Source organism: Poecilia latipinna, unplaced genomic scaffold (assembly GCF_001443285.1).
Source record: "Poecilia latipinna isolate Pla-1442-1.1 unplaced genomic scaffold, P_latipinna-1.0 Scaffold16, whole genome shotgun sequence".
NCBI classification, from domain to species: Eukaryota; Metazoa; Chordata; class Actinopteri; order Cyprinodontiformes; family Poeciliidae; genus Poecilia; species Poecilia latipinna.
The window spans coordinates 646,321-669,545 of record NW_015112632.1 but is presented as its reverse complement, the minus strand read 5'-3'; the positions used below and the strand labels follow the sequence as shown (position 1 = coordinate 669,545).

Sequence of the window (23,225 nt, the reverse complement as noted above, 5' to 3'; positions counted from 1 at the left end):
ATGCAAGAAGCAGAGAATACTGGAAGCATATGTGATGATGGTAGAGGCAACAGATGATGGAAATGTGAGGAAAGACGGAGGGATGAGAAAACAGGAGAACGGGAGATGCCGGAACAATTCATCTCCACAGAGAGTGTTTGTGCGTGAAATGTTTTTTTTTTTTTTTTTTTTTGCAAGTCGGTTCCTGTAATTTAAAAAGTGAAACCATTACCCTGACAATGAGGCCAGAATGTAAGGTATGTGAAATAACCGGAAAATACTGTTTGGCTTTTTCAAACCAGTTTAAAGTTTAAACACAAAACTTTACTGGGATGAAGAGGTGGCCAAATTAAAGTCGACAGGGATGACAAATAGAAGTATATATAATTCTTTTTTGTTGTATAAGAGGGTGCCAATGACATGGCAATGAAATAATAATAAAAAAGGAATAATAGGTGGTCATCTTGCAGAGGATAGGGATGAGATAGTGCTATTTATAAGTAATGGTAGTTTGGCAACAAAATTTGAAGTGTTTTTTATATTTAAGTTCCATGTTTCGTACATGTGCTAAATAATAATAATAATCCTCATCAGAATATTTATAGGAACAACAACCCATACTACAATATTCATAGAGGTCAAGCCCAATATAAATATATTATTGTTCTTTTTTTGGCCTATAACAGCCACTTAGGTGTTTTTAGGTAGTGACAGGAAACAAATGGGGGTAATCAAGAAACAGCGATCTAGCGATACACCCAATGCACCCGACCCTTGTGTTATTTCTATCACCCTATCTTTATCAAATGATAAATTATGACATCTGATGGATCAAATCCCAGCAGCTCTCTAGTATTTAAGCCTGATAAATTATTCCCAGATTTATTGCTGAACCTGCGAACGACACCAAAACAAACGTAACTGAGCAAATTAACACAATCAAAACATCCAAAAATCTCCTCCCACACGAAGCGAAAGCAGCCGAGGCTGAGTGAAGAGCTCTGTGGAGAAGAGCAGTGGAGCATATTGTTAGGCTCACCAGCGATGCACTAAAACCGCCACACACACACACACACACACACACACACACACACACACGCGCACACATGCAGACACCAAACACTGATAGTGGAGAAGGCCACGGGGGTGAGCTGCATAAAAACTACTTTACATACATAAGCAGGCAGTTTACCAAAGCAGTGAGTGAACTCTTTAACCGCGAGAAGCACAAGCCCCGGCCAACTGTGATCAAAAATCTGTGCAAATTAATAAAGCACATTTAGCGAAAGACCTATAAAACTGACAAGACCACATATGAGCGAGGACGGGTTTGTTTTGGTCTGTGAGATGTAAAGCAGACGACCAGAGTGAAGCAGGAAGCAAGAATCATGCGGCATCTGATGTTAAATACTGTAAATATAAACCACAGTTGATTATGTACTCCTGAAAGGCCACCTCAGTGCTACGCCAAAGTGTGTAATTGACCTGGATCGCTACAGGATAAGATGTCGGTGTCGTATTTTGCCTCACCGCTGCGTGAAAACGGCACATTGCAGTGCAACCTCAGCGGGGAAACAAAACAGTGTTAGACTGTTTAACAGGATTATAAAGACTAGTGTTTGCCAGTAGATTACAAACATGAGCAAAATGCAACCATTCAGACTGAATAAAGTCATTGATCCGGCTTGTAGAGCTTTAAGAGCCCTAACATTTTCTCTCAACCACTGAGTTTTATGCATTTAATTTGAATTGTGGGTGACAGACCAACACCAGGTAGAGCATGACTCGACAGTCAGGTGTTAAAATAGCTTGATAATTGAAAATGTGAAGTGTGGAGTGTATTTTTACTCTGTCCCTTTCTTACCCCCTTAATTTGATACCATTAAATACAATCCAGTGCAAGGAGTCACCTAATTAAAAAAAATGCAGTGCAGTTGTGTGGTCAACTGTAGGCAATAAAAGCTGCATGGAGCTGCAAATATATACAGCTCAAGTGGAAAAATGCTGACAGGGCAGCCATTCAGCCTTTATGGAGGAGGAGTGGCAAGAATGTTAAAAGAAAGCCATAAGAAGTTTTCCCAAAAGTAATTTACAAGACACAGCAAACAGTAAGAAGAAGGCAATCTGGCCAAACAAGACTGAAATTAAACTTTTTGATCTACATGCAGAACATAGTGGTGGCAGTATTTTGTTTAACAGGGACGGGGAGAGTAGTCAAAGTTACAGGTGTCAAACTCCAGTCCCAGAGGGCCAGCATCCTGCAACTTTTAGACGTGCTTCTCTGTCAACCCACTTTAATTACATAATTAGGCCAATAGCAGAACTTCTTACAACTTGAGTGCATGAGGAGACGATTACATTTTGTGATATTCAGTTGTGTTGGACTTGGGCCCCATGAAAACGTTGCAGGACACCTGCCCTCGAGGACTGCAGTTTAACTCCCCCAGGTTAGGCGTTTGGAGCAAAATACAGTGCGAACCTGGAGGAAACGTGGCAGCACTACAATGGAGAAAAGCACTTATGCTTTACCCAGTCAAAGTCCAGACCTCTATCCAAATAAGAATCTACAGCTAGAAAACTGCTGTTCACAAGCACTCTTAATCCAGTCTGACTGAGCTTGAGTTATCCCTTTACTTCCACTTCACAATTATTTAATGTATTTAAGCTTTGATGGCAAACTCCATTCATCATTTAGGGAATATGCAGATCGATAGCTTCGGATCTCAAGTGCAACCTTACACTAATACACTTTGGACATACACTAACAAAAGGATTCACAAGAAATTGTGAAACCTGTTCTTATATTAAAACAGATAAGAATATGTCAGAGATTTCCCATAGTTTATTAGAAATAGCCCATCGTCAGCCGCCAAGTTGCTCAAAAAAAATACAAAACAAAAATAAATGCTTCCTTGTTTTGCAATGTCATTTAAAAGAAAAGTGGCCCAGTTAAACACGATAAACATGTCAAACCACAGATGAAAGTGATAATCTTTGCTCTTACAACACAAACCCAGACTGCTGACTGTACCCACAAGATAAATGAAGCCACTTGCATGAACACAAGCGAAACCGCCATGTCGTCGTCTCAGCTTGGATGGGGACCAACCTGCTTATAGGCATTCTTCTGTTTTCCAGCTAATTGAGCAGCACCATAAATGATTACTCACTACACCGGAGCATTTGCAAATCTTCGTGGCAACTACAAATGTAAAATACAGCTTGCATAAAAAGAAAGACAAGAAGGGGTTCTAGCATGCATTTAACTCACCTTCCTATGACTTTTTAATCAGGTCACTTGTTGTGTCTATCAAACAGATAGACCCACTCAGTCAGAGTGGAGTCACTATGTGAAGACGGGCAGGGTTACCCCGTGTGATCCTGAAAACACACATGTTCAAATCCTCATTAATGTCTATTTAAATACACAACAACTATAACTTAATTTAGATCAATAAAAAATGAGAAAACTCAAGATGCAAGGAATTTACATGAGTTTAGGTGTGTGAGGCGGTCAACAGTGACACAAATGATCACAGACAGTCAGATTAACACATAAAACCTGCAAAAGGTACTTTAGCAACTGCATATCTAAACAGCATGATGGATCATCTTACTTTTCTCTTTTTCCATCCAACTTCAGAGCAAAAGGTAGAACAAAACTACTGATATCATTGAAACAGAGTTTGGTGGAAAGCATTAATGGAGAAGAATTTAAGGAGCTATGGCAGAATAGGAACTGGAGTAAACATGTTTTTTTTTAATCAATAATCCCAATTTTTTTACTGTTTAGATGAATCTCTGCCTCTAAAGAGGAAATCAGTCCCTTAAATTAAACCCACAACTAAAAACCAAATTAAATTAAATTAAATTAAAATTTAAATCTATGATGAACAAAAGCTGTCTTTGTGCCAGTTGATTGGAAGTCCTCAGCAACAGGTAGGGGTGGGGCACCGATGCAATACAGTATGAACTAGCACATCTCGCACTTGTCCAAGGCGTTTAGCAATTTTGTGAACGTTGCTAAGAAGGAAAAAAAAATACAATGAATGTCTTTATTCCTCCAAGACGTCCTTGACCTTGGGAAAAGTTGCTTATTTGGTTATCCACCTTCTAATGTTTGCATAATTTAGTGCTGACCTCTTCTAAACAAACCTATGCGAGGCACAACAAAAAAAAAATGCTTACTTTAATTGGTGATGAATTAATCAGGTAATCATCTCAGCTGCATTACCATCACATGTAGTATCCACAACTGTTCACCTTCTGGTAAAGCTATTCAAATTTAATTTAAAAACACATGATAAGTTGGCAATAGCGTTGGTACCTGAAGTCATTTTTTAACATATTGGTATTGGCCCAGATTTTTATATCTGTACATCCCAAATCTAAGTTTGAGTTAGTTATTCTTCATAACAACTATTTATTTTTTTATAATACCCTAACCCTTATCTTTTTTCTACAAAGGTATTTACTGCAAAATAAAAAAAAAAAACTCCAAAGTTTTACTATGTTTTGACGCTTGAACATGTTCACTAATTGATTTCAGGACACTGTTAGTTTGAAATGTCCAATCTTGATTGTTACCAAGCACCACCACCATTTTCTACAACTCTGGTTTATTTTGCCTGCCGATTTTTTTGTAATTCAAGCCCACATTACACCTCAAATACTCAGTTAATACGAAATCATCTTGTAGAGAGGAAGGCTTTTCATGAACTGTAGTACTGACTGTCTGTCTTTATAAATTATTAGAACCAGTGAACACTGCTAGACAACTGGAAACATTAGGCTATCCATTTTGATTGGTGCAGCACAGGCTTTAATAACTCAGATAATAAAAACATAGAATAATCAATGCCTCACAACCTCTTTAAAACCATGTGCCACATCATGTCTGCCTTCACCTGACAGAGATGAACCTGACAAACCAGATACAACGAACTAGAAGTTGGCACACCTTACTGCAAATCTGAGAACAATCTCCCAGCCAGAAAAAAAAAAAAAATCAAACCAATGCAAACTATTTACCCTGAGCTGTTTGCAAAAACCGTCACACCTCGGATAAAAGGGTATTACTCAGACGGGTGTTGGTTGGTGAAGTGGATGTGGCAGGCATACAAGATAAACTGGTTTCATGTCTGTTGAAGTGTTCACATGTGCACACATGCAAACATTGAAAGAACCGCAGAGAAATTGTTCTGTAGGTGCACAACTTATTTACTGCTTTAACTTTAAATACAACTTTCCTTAACAGAGAATGAGGCAAGAGTTTAACAAATGTAGGGGGGGAAAAAATTATCCACTAAAACTTTCCACAAATGAAATAAAGGTTTCACAAATTGCATGCTTTGCTTCAAAGAAACAGTAAGTGGTGGGATTCAATGCAGGTTTAACTTCTCTAATTACTGCAGTTTTCAAAAAGGATCTGGTTTAAAGAGATCCAAAATTCAAGGATTTCAAAAATAAGTTTCGAAGCTATTATGAGCTTTTCAAAATCCCAGACTGTGTTTTAATAACTGTTTGGTAAAGAATTATAGAGTTCAGATTTAATCAGTCTAACTATTTCTTTTAAGTTGTTGCTTGTTTAGCTAGTGGCTATATTTCGCACGATAAATGGCAAAATTTGAGTGGCGAAAGATATTCAATCAAAACATTTATTTGAATCAATTGAATAAATATTTCCCCTTTTTTCTGCCATTTTCAGCACCTACTTTATTGTAACTTACAGACATTTCTCTCCAAAAACTGTCCCTGAAAATGATTTGCTCAGAAGTTTCTTCAACTTGAATACATTTGCATAATTCTCACCTTGCTTTGCACACCTCAAACACACAATGAGATAATCCCAACACCTCTTTGTTTCTAGCAAATAAACCAGAACATTTTAAATAAATAATGTGGCTCCTTTCTTCTCCCTGATATATTATAGTTTTATTATGTTTTGTTTTGAAAACAGAAAAAGTATTACACCATACAGGTTTTACTGTTTTGACAGCATGAGAGCACCTCAGGAAGCGTCAAAGAAAATGCATATTCTAGTATTTCCAGATGATTCTCAATGACAGACAGAGCCTCTGAAATGAAGAATATAACGTCTTGTTTGTAATTTACCAATCGCTTGCCTCGCTTCTGGAAACCATTAAAGATAACGAGAAGATTCTGGGCGTCACACTGAGACGCAACGGTGAAATGAAGCATAAAGACAGACATTGTTTTATGCTCCAGCAGGTGGTAGAGAAACACAACTCTGTAAATAAAACACAGCCAATAAGATATTTAGCTTGTTAGTCACAGGTTGCCAGTGCCAGTAACTGCCATATGAGCAGAGAGGAACGCTCCTAAAAAAAGACACAACGTGAAATGATAGAGCGAACGCTGTGCGGTCAAAAAGTAGCCACACCCCTTGAACTTTTTCCACATCACAACCACAAACTTCTAAATATTTTATTGGGATTTTATGTCACTGATCAATATAAAACAGCTATGATTGTGACAGTGAAGGCCTTCCTTACATCTAGCAAGACGTAAGAAATATAGAAGGCGGTGCAAGCAAATACCTTCAGATATTATCTAATTAGTAAACAGTGTGTGTGAAAATGTTTAAATGTTTGTTTTAAAAAAAACAAGTGATCCATTTAATTTACTTCTATGTTTTCGGATAACGAACCTAAAATAAAAAGTATTCCTCAATCCTTTCTGCTTCACGTAATCCTAATCCTAATATCTGATGCTTTTCATGTCATTTAAATTCACTGCAAAACACAAAACAATTTCCTAAATTGACTGCACATTTTAGAGAGAGCAGAAAAGCCTTTTTATTTGTTGCGGATCCTTGTCCTTAATTCTACAACTCGTAAAACAGGTTGGTCCAAAATAATGGAGCCGAGTCGAGATAAAGTAGCACGCAGAAAAAAACCGAAAGGTCAATGAGCAGGTGAATGTTTTGCATTTATTTTTTAATGAGCAACGCATCTGAGTTGTGTCAGTTGTGGGTTTAACAGTAAAAAACATTTAAGACTTGAGATAAAATTAGAACAACAGTAACTGATAAGAAAGCAGAGATAAAGAAAGCCAAACAGACGGTGCCAGGAAGGTTCTTCACCCAACCTGTTCTGCATTGTTGCGGAGCAGGAAGCTTTTTTCTTCCTCTTTCCTTTTAGTAGGTACAACAGCTTCAGCTCAAGCAGACAAAAATGCAGAGATCACAATTGTTAGTCTTGAATTAATAAACTCAGAGAATAACAGCAACAGACCCCATTGACTCACAAACCCAGTAGCCATCATAAATCACTGTACCCACAGAAAAAAAGTTATACTGACTTTAGATCAACAGGTATAAAATGCAGTGAAGTTAAGGGGAAAAAATGTGTAGCCTGTGACATAAAGTTAAACGGTAATAGAGGTATGATAAGATCTAGTCAAAACTACATCCCCTCTAAGGACTGAAGGGAACATTACAATCAGTTATGTGATTCCGCGAGGCTATTATCTGGTCTATTTGATGTCACCTCCACTGTGCAGCCGCTTTGTATCTCCCCTGTGAGTGTTTCTTCTCATTCAATTAGCCACAAAAGTGTTTGCAACCAATGGTTGGGATTCAGTCTTTTTTTTCCAGGGCTCAGCCGCCACAGCGAGCTTCTGCGCTGAATGAGTCTGACAATGAGCTCAAACAGAACGTAAAGAAATCAGTAAGGAGGGAGGACATTTAAGGAAAACTGTTGTCTTTGCCTTTTTCTCACCCACACAAACCGACGTGAATGGACACGAACGCCACAATGACAAAGAATAACACTTGCTCTGGGCTTCGTACAGCAGCTTTTAACAGTAGATCTTAACAACTCAGTCTTACCCAATCACTTCCCCTCTTTCTGGGTTGTCATAGTTACAGACTGCCTTCTTGTCTGTACTTTGGGAATGGTGAGACTTTACCACTGTGTCGGGGTGTGTGCGTATGAGTGGGTGCGCTGTATGATGAACCCACCAGAAAAGGGTCTTAACACTTCCCATCAGGCTTACAGATCACTCTCCAAGTGTAGGTCTCAGACGGAAAGGTGTGAGAGCAAAGAGGTGAGCCGAGCGGAGGGCTCGGTGAAAATAAGTGTTGCGTTATGCCACGTGCGATCAGATTAACTTCTTAAAGCAAGTCATGACAAGCTGTCTCCTATTTAAATATACAACTACTCTTCTCAGCTGTGCATGTGCATCACAATAAATCTAAATGTTCAAAATGTATTTCATTTCAGTTGAAAAAGTGAAACTCGTAATATACAGATTCATAAAGTATAGAGTGACATTTTAAGTGTATCCAAACATCTGAATGCTACCAGACTAATGATTTGAAAAAAAATGCGATATAGAAATGTAATGGCATAGCCTCAGCATTTACCCAGTCAAACGACTAAGAAAAAGAATTGCTAATGAGACCGACTACTCACAGAGAGCTGCATCTAAGCACACCAATGTAAAGTTGAATGGATAAAAAAAAATGTAGTGGAAAAATATGAAGAAACAGAAGTAATAAAAGAGGATTATGAAGCAAGCATTCAATGCATATAGCAAATCAGTGGGCTGGCATGTCTGGATTTAAAATGCATTTCCTTAAATACAATACTAAAATAACGAGAGATAATTTATAGAATTTAATTTATTAAGCCATTATCACCAAAATTAAAAGAAAAAAAACATTACCATTGAATTATATTACGTTGTGTGTAATGAATTTATATAAAATCATGAGAGAAAGCTTTCTCTTCTCACCACTTGAAGTCCACAAATAGTGTTATTTCCTGGAAGGCATTATTTTTTGTGTCAAAGGTTGAGCTTAAATTAGGATTAAAGAAGACAAGCACACATGACTCCATAATTCCTTGCATGGGTGCTCTCACTTTTTCCTTTAAAATATTCTACATTCATGAAGTGCCTAGCAGATTACCACTCCACCCTGAATCAATAAAAATGAATTCAATGGAAAGATTTTGGACAGTTGGAAGTACATCTAAAATTAGACCCACATAAGAAATACAGTAATAGCCATAAAACACAATAAAAATAACAAAGAACTTCTTAGATGCAATAACTGGCAGGTTTTAATAGTTCAAATGCATCATAAACATTAACATGTTTTGCTAATTGAATTGACTTAAGCCTGTTGCAATAAGCAATAAATCAATAGCATAAAAAATGAAAGCCAGCTTGATAATTTCCACTTGAATGATTGATTGTTTTTCTTGAGTCTTTCTACAAAGGATTGGATGAGAAAACGTCTTCAGTTGGTGCTCTGGCCCCAACTAAACCTTTTTGAAGGCAACTATGTTTGCAAGACTTCAGTATCCATTCTATTGGTTATTTCAGTTGTTTTGTTTATTTATGGTGGATATTTAAAAGGTTCCAGGTACAGTTTTAAATGTTATATGAAATTAAAGTTTACAGGTCTTTGACATGGTGCACTTGCATCACCATCATATTACTTGAAAATGGTCTCAAAGCAACATTACCATTTATCACATTAACCTCTGGGACAATTTATTGTCCAGCAAAATTTGTAATTGTAACAGCTGACATAGACTTTGATGCCCCCAACATCACAGCAGAGACTGTGACGCTGCGGCTCACACAGAGTGAAAAGAACATTATGATAATGGAAATAAAGCCACTATCATCGATGACATATTCAATAATAACGCTGCATCTGGATGTTTTCCTACTATATTGCAGCCCGGTTATAATAAACACAGAACAGCACGAAGCTGCCATGAGTTCAAGGCTACAGCGAGAAAATAATAGTGTGGGTAAATATGAGTGAGAGAATCCCAGAGAGAGAGAGAGAGAAAGAGAGAGAGAGAGAGAGAGAGAGAGACTGTACTCGGCATCACCGGCTCCTGCAGACCTGCAGGTCAGCAAAGTCAGGATGCAGCTGAATGTGCCCTCGGTGCAGGAGAGTCTTCAAAAGTGTGAACTACACCAGATGGCACCTTGCAGATGTGTGTCACTGTGTGTGTTTGACATTCAGCTGATGACAGGAATGATACAAACGCTTGAAATTCAACATGACACTAAAACTTCCACCATCTGGACAAGAGTTGGGGAAAAAAAACCAAACATAAAACACACAATCTTCCCTTATTTTGTTAATTCACTTTTATTCCTAACATAACTATGCGTTTCTTTCGAGCTCTTTGTAGCGCTGCCATCCGTCATCATTAGGGAGCAGATGGATGACCTGTCTGTCCCTGCGCTCTCTGGAGAGGAGGACAAGAAAGGTAAAGCACACTGTGAACTGTGAAGGTTTTTTTTTTTTAGGGCATAACAGAATCCATAAAGAAAATGAAAAGAAGTAGCTTAGGGTTATAGCAAGAAAATCTCTTTTTCAAACCCTACATTTAAAGCTAATTTGATTTAAACTTTAAATTAATGCCTGATTTCATTCTTAAAGGGTGATTTCTGTCTATATTCATTTTAGTCAAACCCCAACTCTCCCTGTAATGTTTACTTCAATTCCATGCTATAAGGCAAGCTTTTACAGTAAATCAGCCACTGACTGAACCTCTGACAGAACTGCTCCATGTCTGAATTGTTGGCCTGTGGGTAGTAGCGCCTCATAAAAACCATTTCATATTCGCTGTAGCATCATAATGACCGCACACAAGATTCCCTAACATGAACTTTGCAACAAGTGACACTGAATCATCTCAAAGTGAAGTTAAACAAACCTCCAATATCCTAATTCTCTGACTGTAAAGCTAGAGTTATAAATGAAGCACACCCGGTTTTCAAAATAAAAGCACATTTCGTTATTTAGCTCTTTTCATAAACTCAAATTTCATTCTAATTTACCCATTACATCAATCTTCACTTTACTTTGTCACTTGCAAAATGCTGTGGAAATATTTATGGATTTCCTAAATGGTTCCATAAGATTCGTGCAAATCTAAACCAAAGAAAGGAGCACAAAAGCTTCTTCATCATAAGAAAACAAGCCGCATAGAGCAAAGGGGAGAAGAACTTGAACATTAGGAACAGGCGTTAACTACATCATTGAACGCTGTTCGTCAAAATAAAAGCACGTGCCATTTTATCCATTCAAAAAAATTCTGTAACCTACTTCTAGCATCTTCTTTTAAACTTATATACACATATTTATGTCTTCTGGGGGACAAGTCATAACTTGTTTTTTTTGTTGTTTTTTTTAAAATAAGTCACAAGCAGTGGTGTTTTATATGTTGGATGTTTAGAGGGGGAGGGGGGAGATGTTAAATATTCATTTTTAACCTGCCACAGACTTGACTTAAACTTTGGATGAAGGACTTTGAACTTGACTTAAAATTATTCTGCTTTTCTTTGTTTTTTTCCCCCCCAGACAATATTTATTCAAGATTCTCCTCAAATTCCTGTTTCAGTGTTAAACAATCCAGGCTGATTTCTGCATCAAACTCAGCTGGTAGCTGATTGATCTTTAAATTCCTGAAGGAGGAGGCAAAAATCAAACAAAAAGAGGCTAAATATAGAAATGAGAAACATAAGCAAAAGGATGCTAAAACACAAAGGGATGGCAATCACTAGGATGAAGGAGGAGTGGAATGAAGCATACGGATGTTGGGAGGACGATCAGAGGACAAACTATTGTCTCCTGGTAATGTGTAAAAATAACTCTGCTGCTGCTTTCTTGCTGTGTTGCATGGTGGAGGAGCTATCTAGGTCAGAAAATTCCCACTGAAAGGGAGGCGAGAAGGAGAGGTATTGCATTGATTCAGCCTTCTGTATCAGACTGAGACAGAAGTCAGTGCCTCCTCACTTAAAGCTGTTCGGGATGAGGGGTGTCTCTTTCATGCTTCCATTTCACACGTTTGCATAACAATTGAATCTAACCATTCATTCTACTAATAAGCTGTTCTTTCTCTATCACCAACAATTTTGCCCTCCTCCATTTACATCCTCCCGTGTTGTTTAACGCCCTCTACTTTTACCCTGGATGCTATAAAATCGCAAACTCCAAAACAACCACTGCAGTTAAAAAAAAAAAAAAAAAAGCACAAAACTCGGTGTGTGAACTTAAATAACTTTTTCAATAATGTGAAAGTTAAAGTGACACATCCAACTTGAATTTGATGATACACTCATGGGAATACTTTGAACTTAGAAAACTTAGAAAATATTGTCTGAATTGATCACACTTCTAATGTGATTACAAATGTCCCGGTCAATACTTATCCAAGTCCAAAAATCAATGCTATGTACATCCTAGAAGGTCCAATGATTTTAAAGAGCCGAAAATAAAACCATATGTCGTCACTGCATAGTTTTCACTCTTATGTTGTTTCCGTTCTACTTTAGTCATTCAGCAATGACGTTCCGGATATTGCAGAATCTGTTTTTGTCAACAGGGTTTTTTTTTTTCTTTTCTCTACATCGAAGCCTTTTATTTCTAAATACACATCCAGCTTGACACATAGAGCCACAGTGTTAAATAAACACCATGTTCATGTCTTGCTATTGCTGACAATGTTCTAATAGTAAGCAAGTTACTGCAGTGCTAGGATAAGCATTTCAATCTGTTTTCATATGACTTGTTGAGAATTGGGCTTGTAGCATTTCAGTGCCGTTTCAGTTAATTATGTGGACGTAAAATACAAAAAAGTTCTGTTTTTTTGAAGTTCCTGCTTCAAAAAACGTTGCCTTTTGCTTTAAGTAGGACGGCCTAAGATTTTAATGGCAAGCATTTCAGCTGCTCTCTGCCCTTTTATTATTAAGCTAATACAAATTAGATAATAAAACCTCTCCATAATTTTAATTTTAATTATTCCCATATATAATATGTCTGTATGCGTGGAAATACACCAAAACAACTTTGGCTGCATCGCTTTCAGGCGTCGTTCTCTTTGGGCTTCTTGGATGTAGATTTACCAAACATAAGAATGATAACATCTAAAGTCCTATAAAAATATTTAATTACATTAGGGAATTCTTTTGAAGGATTACAGATTATTTGCTTACATAACAGCACTAAAAACACTGTTTTTAGTTGCTTTACAAAACATTTAAAAGTTGAGATTTACTTCAAATCAAAATACACTTTTAAGCTTTCTTTTTCATATTTTATAAAGTGGAAAACAATTAAAAAAATACTGCACGGTGTGCTGTGTGATTCAGATATTTCACTCCTGCCCAAGCTACATCTGAAGGTAGAAGAGTAACTCATGAACCAAACTATGCGTGTTGTTCAGCACTTCAGAGGTTTAATTAAATCTTCAGAGATGAAGAATGCAATAGGCATTTAAGTGAATTAATCAGACTATTACACATTGATGAGAGAAAAACGTGTGTACAGGAGATACCTAAAACTAGAATGATAAAAGTTTCTTTTTTTTGTTGCAAAAGTAACAACGCCAAAAAAAAAAAAAAAGGCAGATGCAAAAATTTACTTTTGGGGAATCTTGCTTATATAATTGATGCATTAGGCTTGACAAAGCTAAATTTATTTAAAATGAGTTCAGCGCTTAATGGATTAACCTGCTGTGCCTGTCCGAAATGGGCAGGGCTGATCTCAGCTGGCGGCAACAGAAATAGCGTGAGCTGACCGCAGCATTAAGTGGGACGCAGCAGCAGCACACCTCTAAGATTCTTTACACTTTAGCCACTTGCTGGATTAGAGGTTGGAAAAGAAAAAAAATACAAGAAAAACAAGCAGATTTATACGAGTTAAGAAAGATGTTGGTACATCTACTTTTAAGAGAGACGGAAAATAATCCAAACTGAGACATAATGTTGTAATGGTGCATTAGATAGATAGATAGATAGAAGTACTTTATCCATCCCAACCGGGAAATTACTGTGCAGTTGCAGCATACACATACACACAGATCAATTACAATATGAAAAATAAAAAATAAGATAAATACATAAAATATAAAATGTAAGATTCTGTACAGTATGAACATTGAAAATTAATAATCTGCCTTTTGAAACAGGCCACCGAGACAAAGTTTGAGCAATTCAAATTAATACATAATACAACACTGTCCAAATCGTGCTGTGGTTTTCAGCTGGAGAAACATTACACTACAGTGTTGTAACAGTAGAGGTTTGACAGCAAGATAAAAAGTGGGAGCAAACTATAGCTACTAACTTCATTTTTGCAAACGTGAGCAAAATAAGGAAGTGTTACTTGCTTAATATTTTACAGAATGTAACTATATTATAACTTTTTTTATGCAATGGGCTAGTTTTCAGCCATTTTCCATTTTAAGATTATGAGCAAAAGAAAGATCTGCAACAATTGACCAAGTAGCTGACATACATTTCTGAACAAAACAAAACTGGGCATTGTTCAAAACCAAGGAGCTGCAAAGTTGAAAGTCCAAAAGTATGAAGCAGTAAAGTTAGTTTATGGCTGACTATGCAGTAGTAAATCTAAAATTTTATTCTCTAGAGAAACTTTGACCTTGGAGAAAAATCTTTCATTGAATAACGAATGTATAGTTTGCAACGTTCAGATCTACACGTTACACAGGCACATTTACGAGAGTGATGTCTCACACGAAGCAGAATTAGATGGTTTGAAAGCTGTTCAGGTTGAGATAGCAGCTCTGAGTGGTGATATGACTGTACAGTTTACAAAAAACTGCTTTACCCTGGGAGTAGAGCCGATAGGAACCTGACTACCTAACACTGACTGACAGAAGCAGAGATGTTTATTTGTTGAACAGAGAAAACCTGTTGAATGCAGATTCAACAACAGCGAACAGATCCAACACACACAAAAAAATGATTAACAAAGTAAAACAAAATGTATTTAAGCAATGATTTTGGTGTAATGATTTAATTTTTTCTTGTATCCAATTTCTCTTTAAGGTTTCTTGTAAAAAAAAAAGTATGAATTATCCTGTGGGAGCAAGTGCCAAAAGCAATGCAACAACTGATGGCGACTCCGGTTAGACATGAAAGATCAATATTAAAATGTATCATTGGGTTACAGGAACTACCCACAGCTGGAAAAGATTCGAGTTCCCCGACTGTATTTTTCAGACAGAGATCAGGGATTAAAGCAGGAAGCATATTAATAAAACCCATGGTAATAACCCAGCTGCCGTCTACATCTTCCGTGATCAATAAATGACCTTGTGTGAATTGGGATCCCTTCCAGATAAAACCTTTGTCATAAAACATGATTCGTTTTTTCCTGTTTGTTGTGAGCCGAGAATTAATTTCCTGTTCTTTCCTCCTCGTTTCTGTGATATAAAACGCTGCAAGAATGTTAATACTGAATGCGTCATCCAAAAGTTATGCTGCTGAAATTGTGCACAAATACATTTTAGACCTCAGTGATATTCAGGCCAGTGGACAGATTTATTCAATATATTCAAATAACCTAGAGATGTGCTTTTAGTGTAATATATAGTCATATTCAATAAATAGAATGTGAATGTCAAGGAGGAGGAAAGCTGAATGAGTTAAAAGTCTTCAGCTGTTGTACAAGTACCACTAGTGGTTCTGGGCTGCCTTCAGTGGCAGAAAAAGATTTTGGCTACCAACTCTGAGCTGACTAACTGCTATGTAGAGCAGATATGCAGAAAGCGCAAAAAGAAAAATGGATTGTGACCACTACTGAGTCTTGCTTCAACCAGGACTCACTCAAAGAAGTAGTGTAGGTGGTGAACATTTCAAAAACTTTCAGTATAAACTGATGCAGACAAAAAAAGTGAACCAAGAAAAAGGGTGGTGGCTTTTTGTTTATCTCTGAAGTCAGAAAGTGGATCTGAGAGTGAGACCAAACCCAACGTAACCTAGTTCATATTGAAACTTACCACTGACCTAAACTGAACCACAATGCTGATTTTAAGGATTGCTTTTATAAGACCAACTGCTGCTATCAGCCCTACATAAAGTCTACTTGTCCAACATCAGATAAGGAACAAAAACTGGTTTGCGCAGAAACTTATTAGTAACTAAAACAGATATTTGTAGCCATACAGTGAGCAAACACCCAACAATCCACAAAATTAGTACATTGTTCTACTTTTTGAAAGATCAGTCCCAGGCTTCTGAGAAAGAGGAAACAGCAACTAGGCAGAAATACAACAGTTTACGGAAACTTACGAGCAGCTCATAAAGCTGCAGCTGACCAGCCACAGCAGAGTCTGATTTAAGAGGATGGGGGGCCTCTGAAGCACAGTCACTTTTGGGGCCCTCGGAAGACAAGTTTCCACTATGTGTAAAAAAATATATACTACAGGTTGTTAAGAACACATAATCTTCATGGTTTCTAGAGTTTTTTCCAAAAATGATCTTTGAAAAAGAAAGGTGTGGGGACAGTTTCGCATATTTAGAAATTCAAATTATTTGAAATGCATCAAAAACAACAACAACAAAACAAAAAACAGTTTTAAGAGGTCTTCTGATTTGGTCTTCTTCTTTCTGGCATAATTAGGCATAGGTACCTTTATCCATTTAAATGGTTGCAAAAAGTTAGAAAATGTTGTTTTAAAATACTGTCAAACCAAATCAACGGTATATAGTCATTTTAATGGATATAAAAGACAAAGAACCAGAGGTTTCTCCAGTTGTATGAAACATAGAGTAACAGTGTCCTGAGCTGTCTCTGTAGTTACGCTGCTATGCAACTAAATTGAAATTACATCTTTGTAAAGAACCTTGAGATGACATTTGTTGTGAATTGGCACTATATAAATAATCTGAATTGAAATTGATTGTTCTCCCATCCCCACATGCTGCTGCAGATTGCTGATCACCTGGCTGCCATCGTTTTTGTTTCAGGTATCATCCTTTACATAATCAGGCCATTCTTTAGTTTTAGATTCCTTGTGCTTTTGTTTTTACCTTAGTATTTCAATACAGTCTTCAGTTGTGTATATTCTCTGCATTTCTGTTTTGTTTTGAAAACACGTCTTTTGCTTAGGTTTGAGTTTTATCCCTGTTTGCTTAATGTTTTCCTGTTTGCTTATGGTCTTCTCCCTAATTAGTGTTATGGATTCCTCCAAGACTTTAGTTTTTGAATCCCCTTTTATGTAAAATTATTTTTACCTGCCTTTCCCCTGCTTTTGGGTTCTCTTCCTTCACATGTGACAAAAATCGCTTAATACTGTGAACCGGGTATTTTCCCCTTAGGTTATAGAACCAAGAAAGTCTCATGCCTGGTTCTATTTTGGAGATTTTACATAAAAAATTTAATGGAATAAGATGCCTCACAGTAATACGAGCTTGCAATATGCTGAAGTCGAAAAACATAATTTCATTAAAAGGAGAAAACTCCTACTTTTGGGCCCTCGAAACATTTCCCCGCAGTTACTGCCAATTGTTTAAAGCCTGGGTCAGTGTCACCAGCAGTGGTCATGGGACTGATATTTTACAAGCTAAACAATAACTATGCAAATACTTGTATTCAGTATAAACAGGACTTTGTGGTACTAGATGTCTTTCAATTGGAGCGGAAACATGTAGAGATAGAAAGGTGGCCAGTGGATCCCCTACTGCTACGCCATATGCCTCCCCAGTGATCAGTATATTTAAAAACAGCCGTGTAATGGAGCTTAGCCTCGACAATCAGTTTTGTTAAAAGTGTTAGAAATTCATTAAATCCATTTTAATTAGGTAGAAGTCACCTTGGTCCATAATCATCAGCATCAAACAAGTTCTAGACAGCTTTGCAGCTCGTTATGCGTAAACTACTTTATATTAAATGTGTTTGTAACACTAAACAAAAACATTTAAAAAGTCTCTTGGGAACCCATTTGTTTTCATCACTTTCGAGCTAAAGAGCGGTTTGCATTTTCGACTCGGTAAGGCTTTGCTTTTCGTTCCACGTAGCGACTGGAAAACAGAAGGAGAGGGAGTCTTCTACTGTCAGCCTGTTTTACCAACATCATGACAGGATGACTCTGGATTGCTGCGGGGAAGATGGCAAACCGTTCAGCCTTCTTAAAAAGCTGGGTCTCCAACCTTGGAGTGCTTTTGTGAAGGAGGATGCTGACCTGAAACCCACACTCTCTCCGTGTGCAAGCCACTGTAGGTAGACCAAGTGTAAGCAAGCCAGTATGTTCTCCTGACAGTGTCACAAAGGCTCGTGTTTGTTTGCAGAAAAACTCACCTAAGTGGTAACATAGCATCATGTTCCAGGTGCCTTTTTTTAGAAGAGTTGTTACCAAACTGATTATAAACTAAGTTTCTGATATGAGAGGCAGTTATACATTGGTATCCCGGAAGGAGAACGATTCTTTGATCCAGAGGTTAATGTGTTTCAGTGTGAAACGTGTATCGAAAAGCATAAGGTTTTAAAAAAGATACCAACTGAGACTAATAAGAACGGATCACTATCCACACTGCAACACGTCCTGTGTCAACTGCGCTCAGCACAGAAGAAATGATCGCTTCAAAAGCAACAGTAAGAGATGGATTAGAGTTCTAACAGGCATTTCAATACATTTTTTGAGGACGTCTTGTAGTTTAATTAAGCAAGAATTTTGATATTTGGCCGGAAAGACTGTTGTTGCATTTAATTTTTGTCATTTTTCATATATATATTTGAAAGAAAATACCCAGGAGCAATGCTATTTGACAAACTTTTGGCTTTCATTTGCAAAGTAGTCAATCAAACAAGGCTGTTCTCTCTTTGATTAAAAATAAGGACGGCTTTAGATGTCGGTGTATGCAGATGTATTAAGTATACACTGTGTCTATTAATCTATATTTAGGTATATTTAGTGTTTGAAATACTAAAACAGATAGCTATAAGTGGTCTTAGCGAGAGTCTCAAGTATTTGTGGAGATGAGCTATTCACGAATAGTTGTGGTTCCTAAGCCCTTCAAGTACAGGGGTTCACTGTAATGTACTTTTATCTAGGTTGCACACAATAAGAAACGTTCATGTAGAAAAAGACACACAGAAATTCACCAATGATGTAGCATTTAATCTGTTTAGTTAGCTTCTAGCACTGTTATATACCTGCTTTTAATATCACAATGCAAAAAAAACCCCAACATCTATACTCATCTCAGAAGCCTCTAGTAATTAAAAGCTGGATTTTCACACCTTACATCTTAGATGGACAGGAGATGCAGTGAGACAGCTCATTAATAAAAAGTAAGAACAACGTATAGATTCTCGCTGACAATAGTCCTTCTCCTCTCCAGATTTCCAGCTCCACACACACATGCACACAGGCGGCCGACTGAAACGTAGCTGTGCATGCACTAGTCACACAGACTGATGATGAGTGTGCTGGAGTGAGAAGATGAAAAGATCTCAGAGGAAATATGGTGGCGTTTCACAGCGAGTGCTGTCGTCTGCTCTCCAGCACGTATGAGTGTGTCAGAAAGAGTTCGCTGCTCTGCTGCGTCCTCTGCTATTCATACATGTTCTCCCAGCAAGCTCCCCATATACGCCTGAAACCAGCTCGATAGACACGAAGCAGACATCACATTCTCAGATCTACATGTTACAGTAATATCTGTGCATCCATAAAGTCGCAAAGTGACCACACACAGCAGATTGTGCACCAGATAAACTTTGCAGGCTCTGCATGCGTCTGTGAATAAATAAGAAGTATGAGTATGAGCAATGAGTCATTTTACTACATTAACAAAAAGCAGGTGTGATCTTACATGTATGAAGCTTTAATCTTGATTCTGGTGTGTCATTCAGCTTGCCAGAGTCCCATAAATCCCCCTTTTATTAGATAAACACCCACATCAGAACTCTCACCAACATCTCCCCAATAATCTCCACAACCAATTATAGGGTGATCCGCCTCTGCTTGAAATGAAAGCAACGCTTAATCTGCTAACCCCAGTCAGTGGGTCATTATGGGGGAAAATACAGCCTCCAGCCACACGAGCTGGCTAAAACCACAAAAAGATTAGCTTATTTATTAGTAGCAACAGCTCACGTTGCCACACTATTGATTTACTGTGCCAACAGTAAACACTATAAAGATGCTAGCAAAACCCAAACGCTAAAAGTAGAGTTGTGACTGATATTACCTTTTTTTTTAAATATTACATTCATAGAGCAGCAATATATCAAGAGTATTTAATTGAAATGATTGTGAGCTGCTTAGCAGTAAAATCAAACTATTTAATTTAACAAGTTTTGTCAAAGTAACTTATTCAATAATCATTCTTTTTAATAATACTTCTCCCTCTCCTTTTCATTTATTAAATACACCAAAACTAAGAACCTACACCATGATCAGTCTGTAAAAGCCTCAGGATGAATTTAGATGGACTTTTTTTTTTTTTTAATAGAAATCAGACAAGAGCTATGCTTGTTCTGGTAGTTTCAAAAACCTCTTTCGAAAGAAACAGCAGCAAATTCTGGCTTAGATATTTTGTGTACTGCAGTTCTTCCAAAATGAACAGAGAAAATCAGAATTAGATGACTATCTGTATTTATGAGGGGAAATAGAAATTGGTCAGGAAAGGTGTAATTAGTACAGATAAGATTTTAGCAGTATTTCTTCTGTGACTAAAGGTACTAGCACTAAACTGGCAACTATCCCTTCTTGCTCCCAACATGGTCTACCTGGTTTAAATTAATAGCTTGATCTTCCTGGAACTGTGAATGAGGGTAAGCTACAGTTTCCCTGATCTAAGCTCTTTTTGATACAGTAAGCAGACAGTAAGCAGAGCTGCATGGGACATGAGATGAGGAGGGGAAAGGGGAGAGTCACTTTGTGCATGTGAATGCCTGGAGATGAGCGTGTGCGAGTTGGAGAGAGAGGGAGAAGGAGAGGAAACAAAATGGAAATAAACAACAGCTTGGATCTGTGTGGAAACGGGCTACTGTCATATGGTCTGTTGGGATTTGGCCAGAAGAGCATATGACAGTGTTGGGTAGAACGCTGGGGAACATTGTCATTATGATGCAACATCAAATAAGAATTACGTTTACTTCTTAAACAGTCAGTAGTTTGGAGAGGGCTATTTGATGAGCTATAGTCTGACAATCTGCAGGACTCCTCCCAATATCACATCACATGCCATCTTGAAAAGCAGTGATAATGCAAGTTAACCAGCCACTAAAGATGTAAGAGATCATTTTACCATGAGTACTGCAACAGCAATTACAAATACTGACAACGTGTAATATATGATGCATAAAAATGTTATCTATGCAGTATACATTTAAGTCTTTTTTCAATAAGTGCTTCTATACTGAAGAGTGTTCTTGTTATCGTTGTCTGAATTTTGGGACATAGAAATGGTATTAACCATTTGATTACCAGTCAATTTCTAAGTAAATCTAAAAAAACCCCAAAAAAACATGCATGTTAAAATTCAACCGGACTAATTTATCCTCTTTTCATTTTAATTCCTTCAGGAAAACAATCATAGACTTATGAATAAGAACTAGTTTAAAAATTAGCAATGTAACAAACAACTAGCCTAACACAGGCTCTGATCAGGGATTTGTTGGTCAAATAATATGGACCCCAACCAGTTTGTAGTTCACCATTTATAGATTCATTTATTCAGGAATTTTTCTCTAGAATGTAGCTTACAGTTATTTTGTATAAAATTTGCCTATTGATATTTTTTTGTAGAGAAGATATGAAGTATTTAAAAGAAAATGCTGCCTGGCTGCTTGACGAGCCATTGGCAGAATGTACTTTGATGCACTTTTTAAGTTTAATAAAAATCAGGTAAAACTTGGAGATTTTTGATTTTATTTATAGTTTTTTTCTTTCTTTTTGGTTTAAAAACAATTACCCAAGAGTCTGTAGCACATGACTTTTTTTTCTCTTTTATTTACCTTACCATCCTCTTTAGATAAAAGAAACAGAAAAATTAGTACCAGACATTTTTCTTTTGGATTGCTGTATTCATATTGTTAAAAAATAGTCACAAAACTATTGATAAAAAAATATCTGTGAGACGATACAATCTCCATTGAGGATAAATACATTTTGTTCTGATTTGTTTTTCACCAACTGTTTTGAAAAATTAGACACAGCATTTTCTCCCATAAATGAAGTATGAACTAATAATTTTTCACAAGGTCAATTAAGCCTACGGTTGCAAATCAAACTGCTGATAATAACCCTCATAAAATATCTAGATCATTTACAAAGCTAGCTAATCAGTCAATAGGAGCGCTTGTAACACTGCCCTAATACATTTTAAGGATATAGACCCTTAGCATGCACATGTAGCTAGCCATTAACCTTTTAATGCAGCAGATTCTCCAGATCATCTAGATACCACAAACCTGGCAAACCAGTTCTTTCATAGTTTGTTTCAGGTTCAGTCTTCATGCTAAATATCTGAGCCTTACAAGGCCATCTCTCCTGTCCCAGTCTTTCTGTCCAAACTGTCTCACTTTGTTTCTCTCCCTGCCTTGGATCTCGTGTCTCTGTCACTCCGACCTCTTCCTGGATTCCACACAGAGGTGAAAGGAAACAGGAATGGCTTTAGAGGCAGTTGGCAGTACAATCTCCATTTCTTCTCCTTTTGTTGCCCTCACACTCAACACACACACACACACTCACGCATGCACACACAGTCAATATTTCTGTTTTGGTGGCTTTGTTCCTTTGCCAGTTGCGAAGATGTTTCCTCAAACATGATGAAAGCCATTCCTGTTCCTGCAGATGACATGCAGGGGAGAGTGGGTGTTTGCATGTGTATTTGCATGTGTGCAAGATCAACAACAGAGATAGATATGGTCAGCAGGATGGATCTGAATCAGCAGAGTGCAGATGGGTCCTTTATTACAGTGTAAGGAGGAGGAACATTCAAAACAGTGGCACTCTCTGTTGCCTGCTGCCCCTTTGCACAGTCACTCCTTCAGCACAGCACCAGTGGGACTCCCAACTCCCTGTTGTGCTTATAGAAACCTTGGCAGCCAGCATCCATGTCCCCCAATAAGAAAAGCTTTTGCTAAAGCTTTAGCCAATTGGATTAGAGCTACATTTCCCTAGCTGACATAATTCCAAATGTGCTGCTGTAAGCTCAAATCTGAGACATGGTGGGAAAGACTCATGTTTCACCGATAGACACCAGAACTCACATGCTGCTGGGCAGTGCAAGAAGAAAGAGACATCCTGCGCCTGTTACTGAGACTCTAAACAATTTGAATAGGGAACATAATATAAACATCAGCAGAAGCCCAGACAAAAAGCAGACATTGGAGGGTTTACATAAAGAAAGACCTGAACCAAGCAAATGGGAAAATGACAAGACCAAACATGCAAAAAAAAAAAAAAAAGAAAAAAAAAAAAAAAAAAAAAAAA

The 23,225-nt window shown here is 37.4% G+C and overlaps 1 protein-coding gene across 7 annotated transcripts in view; it reads right to left on the bottom strand.

The window, feature by feature from the left end:
- strbp (spermatid perinuclear RNA binding protein) overlaps nucleotides 1-23,225 on the bottom strand; it is a 103,867-nt gene that overhangs the window by 72,455 nt on the left and 8,187 nt on the right. For 5 of the 7 annotated variants that reach the window (XM_015034041.1, XM_015034036.1, XM_015034072.1 and 2 more), the window contains exon 2: nucleotides 3,251-3,360. The exons of the other annotated variants lie outside the window; for them this stretch is intronic. The gene's annotated coding sequence lies outside the window, so the exon portion shown is untranslated. The remainder of the gene's footprint in view (nucleotides 1-3,250; nucleotides 3,361-23,225) is intronic. 7 annotated transcript variants of the gene reach the window in all.